Raw genomic sequence first — 6,000 nt, 5'->3', positions numbered from 1 at the left:
GCTGCACATGTGCTTCTGTGACTTAAAATGAACTTTAAAATGTCTTTCTGTTGCCTCCCAAGCTAGATGTAAGCATAGTCTCCCCTCCTATTGTGTGCCAATTCCCCCACCTACTAGACTGTAAGCTCTTAGGGGCAGGGTCCTCTCCTCCTGTGTTATTGTCTGTATTCGTCCGTTATTTGCAACCCCTTTTTAATGTACAGCACTGCGTAATATGTTGCGCTAAATAAATCCTGTTTATTAATATTATTATTATTATTATTATTAATAATAATAATAATAATAATAATAATAATATTAGACAATATATGAGTGGACATGTAAGTTAGCTTAAAGAGAACCTGTTGCCAGACTATGCACACCAAAATATTTACAAGCTTTGTGAACAAGAAGTACAATCTCTTTAAAACAAGTCATTCAAACAGTGGCGAAGGGTTTTATATTCTTTCAGGATTTTATTGCTGTCTTTGTACCTGTTGGGGACGCTTTGACTTTCAAGCCCAGTGTTCAGGGTCATCAAGACAGACAAGAACATGAGTTAGAATGTTCATCAAATTGAAATTGCTATTCACAGTTTGAGTCTCAGTTGGGGGGGGTTCTCTCACTTCCTTTACTGGTAATGGCCACTTGACAAATGCTCTATCTTTTCCACACTATAAGTTGGTTACAGTCAGTGATGAGCTTTGGCCTCGTAATCCCATAGACAAGTAAAGGAAAGTAAACAAGTAAAGGTAATTCAACCAGTGTGTAGATCTGACATTCTGATTTTCTGTAGGTAAGTGACTTAAGCACTGAAGCTGGAGGATTTATGCCACTACCATTGTATTGTCAAAAGAAGGTTTGCAATAGCAGGCCAAATATTCAATTCATCACAGCTTCAAGAAAGATCACAATCTTTTTTTGTATTTTAAAATTAAAGAAGAGTTCACTTTTTTCAAGTTCAGAACAAAGAAGTGGGAAGAGTTAGAACCCATATCAAGTTTTTTTAACCTTATTCCTGATGGAACCTTCACTAATGGTCCTGGTGACCCTTGTCTGTGTGTACAAAAAGGGGGAAATCCAAAATATTTTATATGTATAGTACAAAAAGTTTTGTCATCATTGGTGAATTTTCTCTCATTTATTGATCTGATGACAATATGAAATGTTGGGTTTCACCTAACTTTTTTTCTGAGTGACATGTTAGTGGCAGGAGTGAGTATTTATAGGTAGACAGCATTTGCATATGGAATGGCAAAAGCAACGCCTACATGTCATAATGAGCTTCCATATTAAAAAAATCAAACTCCAAATAAAAAAACAGGTGGGTCGCAGATAGCCAGGCTTTTTTAAAAGGGGCTAGATGATGCTGGATATCCTTTAGCCAAGAAATGAGGCTAGCTCTGACTTGCTACAGCTTCAGATATACTGTGAGATACCACTGTGTACAACAAAATCTGAGTAAGCAATTTCAGTACAGGAGAGAAGTCTACACTTCAATCCCAGACTGAAAAGAAGGCTGGAGTTCTGCTTTAATTATTCCCCACTATCCAAGACAAAACAAAGTTTTGGCTTTACACACACTATACACTAACTGCTGTACGTTTTTGTCCTTCAACAAAAGAAGTGCCTTTATCAAAGTAACTTTGGATTACGCCCAAATTTGTAATAAAACACAGATAACCCTGCACAATATAATGAAAACACATATCAACAAAAACTTAACATAAAAAGGAGATTTTAACCCACAGAATGACTTTTAATTTGTGAATATGTTTTGGTTACATAAACCACTGGCACTATTTTTATGTTATTCCGATTCCATTCAAGCTCTTTGAAATCACTGTCTGTCAGTATGACCTCCAGTGATGGCTACATGCCATTTCTTGTGCTAGTGACAACTGTGGATCATACCTGCATAATGTTTGTTAAAATGACCTCTCTAGTTCACATCATGACAAGGTGACAACACAGCTGAAGACTACCTTATAACAGGAAGTGCCTAAAAAGGCCTTTATTTCCTAAATGCTGGGTTTAATTTAAAGTAGAACTAAACCTATTAAAAGTGAGAAGTGTTAGGCAGAAGAAGCACTAATAAAAAGGTATTGTTCATACTTGCCAATAATGGAAAAAGTTCACCCACACCAATTAGTTTATTTAAAAGCTGCAAATGTAAAAATACTACAATTTTTTTTCTTTTTTGAAGCAATATTAACAAATAAACCTTAAAGGATAACAACGATAGAATCTATTGCAGCATCAGTCCTTAGGTACATTATGGGCAAGTACAAAAAATACTACCGGTAATTGATAATGCAAGAAATACAGGGTCCTCCTCATCTGCTGTGTGCTAAAACAAAAGGTGCTAAAACAAAAGCAAAAACAATGTTATTTTTCTATATTATACCACTAATTTCCAAATTCTCTATGTAAAAGATAAACAAAGTCAGACGTGTTTGAAGTCCAGTCTTTGTAACAACCATGGTTCCCTCCATATATAAAGTAGTGAGCTTAGCCAGCCAGGGAAAGGAAATGTGCTATTTGCATAATTATTAGCTGCAAATAAAGAAAAAAGTGTCTCAAAAAATGTGCAGCCACTCTCTCTAAGGTTGCCACATTTTCTGGGAAAAAATTCCAGCCATTATTATCATTGCCAGACAAATAAAATACTGGCCAAGTGACAACTTTTTAAGGATTGGCAAGCTGAATTTCATGAACAATTTATTTAAGGATTTAAGGATTTCCAAAAGGGACAAATGTTTAAATATAATTTAACTGCATACTTCCCCCACCTCCTAGATTGTAAGCTCTTTGGGGCAGGGTCCTCCCCTCCTCCTGTGTCACTGTGTGTATCTGTCTTTCATTTGCAACCTCTCTTTGATGTACAGCGCTGCATAATATGTTGGCACAATATAAATTCTGTTTATTCTTATTATTATTTTTATTAATAATAATAACAATGATAGTGGAAATATTTCCTATAACCTCTTGGTGTATCTGTGGGACAGGAAAGTGAAGGCATATGTCTTCCATGAGATGCAAACAGAGATTAACATTCTAATAAAAGAAAAGATGTTTTTAGATATACTCTACAGGGATCAGATACAACAGGAATGTGGAAACTTTGTAATTCTCAGAATATTTAGATCTGGGGAAATGATGGGAGTGGAGCACACTGTATGCACATCAACAATTATATTCATCCTTACTAATAATAATAGGACGAATAAAGGAAGTTGTACTGTAATGAATAGTCTTCTGATTCCTGAGGAATGTGCTGAAAATACACAGCTAGATCATATTTTAGTGAACTAGCTCATTCACCCTGTCACACTTTGGACTCTGATCGTGCCTGTGCTGGGTACAGAAAGCTTGTCTACTGCGAGTGAATCCAGGCATCCCTACGATCCCTTCGGACGTGTAATCTGCCTGCACTTCCCTAATGACCACTAGGTGGTGCACGTTTCTGCTTCGCACTCTAACAGCTGTTTAAGTTTATGTACAAAGCAAAGGGCCATTTGTCTTTTAACTCTGATTTCCCCAACTTTAGTTTTAGATTTCTACATTGTAGCAGTCTGTTCAAAAGCATGTTAGAGGATTATGTTTCAGAAAAATAAATCCATGCAGATCTGTGGAGACTTGTAGCTCAGGAAAAGCTATTAATATGTGATATAGGAATGGGAATCTCTACTGTAAACTTGCAGTAATTTTAAAAATATAATGTGTCAGATCCAAGTTGCAGTGGTGCAGAGCAAATAGGATAGCCCATGTATTTATTTAGGGCCAACATATTATGCAATGCTGTACATTAAATAGGGGTTGCAAATGACAGACAGACACAAATAATGACACCGGGGGAGAGGAGGACCCTGCCCAATATTCACCAAACCACAGCAAAGATCAAAAGGATGGACAGCAGCAAGGATTATGGCACTAGAGAATGCCTTGTCTCTCCTGATGGTCTTTGCATGTGTTTAAATATAAAATTGTATTTGATGTGGACAGGCTTTAGCAGCATCACACATGGGATTTTAAATGCCATTAGCACCCCATACTATATTAAATTAAAGCAGAACTCTAGCAAACCTTATGGGCTCAGCCATTTGGGTTTAGGTATAATTATCTTTAGTTATAATGGTAAAACTTTATTAACACTAAAATCATCTTTTACAAGTAAAAGCCTGTAAAACTTAGAGCTGGGAGTTATTGATAAAGCAGCAAACACTGTACATTTTTTAATCACAGCAACATTCCCAAGAAATGTGCAAAATGCTGCACCAGGTTTGGGACTATGCTGGTATGGACTAGCAGAACAGTGGAGGTTTCTGCACTCAAAAACAAGCTGGGAGCCCCACAGAGTTCTTTCTGCTGAATGGAGGCCTGTCAAAGTAACTCATGGCTACAGCCAATTACGGAGTTTCACTGAGCAGAAGGAACTCCTTTGGGTTTTGCTGCCTGCACCCCATACCCAACTTTTATGAACAGGACTGGCCACGGTGTGCATAGTTCAGCTAAGCAACATGGATCACAGATAGGAATGTCCTCTGTCTGTTATACATTGAACCCTTAGTCTTGAAGAAAAAAAGCTGAATACATTTAAAAAGAATGACATTAGTTAACTGCAAATCACTGTTTACCCTTAAAATGGGTGACTATACCCCAAAAAGGTTTGACCATGGCAAATAAATAATAAGGTGAGCGGGGAACAGTCCAGAGATATAAAAAGGTAAGGTTATACAATGAATGGGACATTTTTTTCACATGAGAATTCATTTGCCAATCCACACAGCTGACCGATGTTCTGCACAGCAACAGCCCCAACCCACAAGCATTTCTCCTTGGCAACACCAGGCACATAGAAACCTTAAAAAGAGAAACAGAACCAGCAAAGAAGCTTCAGATATTTACATATATTTAATTCATAATACTAACTTACTGCAAAATTTAAGTAAATAATGTCAAATAAAAAAGTAAGTTATTAATGAATGCCAATGTGACATTTATAACAAAAAATGTATATATTTATTTATTTTCATCAGAATTTTTTGTTGTATTTGCTCAGATTTGCATTTGATGTATCACATTCACGTGTGAAATTTTAAAGAAAATCAGATCTGGCTATTTTAAGTGTGGGGCTTAAATGCCAGTGATAGTGTTTCTTAAACTTATTAAGCCCAGATTGTTTTGGGGATGTGTTTGGGATGGGTTACCACTTGACTTTGTGTCCAAGTGCTAGATCAGTAGTTCTTTGAGAATTGTTAGCACATGTGCTATGTGAGGAAGTGATGAAAGCTCTACATCTTCATTCAGCAGACATTCTAAACCAGGTTCCTCAAGAGATTTCCAGTTCCTTAAACTTTGGTTCACTGTCTTCCCATCTGATAGTGCCTACATAGTCCACTAACGCTGGGTAGGACCACAAGCATGACCCCAGTGATCATTTTGTCTGAATTTATGGATTGAATTTGTACCACCATGGTAAGAGAAACATTATTCACACTGATCATCAATATGAGGGGCATTTCCTAATGAACTTATTTTACCAAGACCTAAAGACCTAAAAGGGTTGAGAAATGCTGGTTATGTGGTTTAAGGCAGAAGGGATATGTAGGACTGTGAGTGTGGGAAGTCAGTAGTAGCATACCCCAAGTTCTGACAACATTCTTCAATGGTTCTCATGTACCCCTAATGCACCCACCATGATGCTTCATAAATGAAGTTTACAGGCTGCCATGTCTTCCATGAAAGATAATACTTACAGGCTGTCAGGGTGTGTGTGTACCATATAATACACTGAACCGCACTTGAGAAATTCATTGTTCATTGATGACATGGTTCTGTGAAATCTGATGTGTTTGTGTAGCAGTGACATAATTCCAACCAGGCCAATGGACGTGGATGAAGACCTGAAAGAAGTCTGGGTAAAAATGGAGGTGGTCATGGGGGGCACTGACACCTTAGTGCTGGATGGGTCTGGCAGCCAAGTGCATACCTATTATGAAGTTTGTATGTTCACCAATT

Source organism: Pyxicephalus adspersus, chromosome 1 (genome assembly GCF_032062135.1).
Source record: "Pyxicephalus adspersus chromosome 1, UCB_Pads_2.0, whole genome shotgun sequence".
NCBI classification, from domain to species: Eukaryota; Metazoa; Chordata; class Amphibia; order Anura; family Pyxicephalidae; genus Pyxicephalus; species Pyxicephalus adspersus.
The sequence above is the reverse complement of the archived record's forward strand: the minus strand, read 5'-3'. Positions refer to the sequence as shown.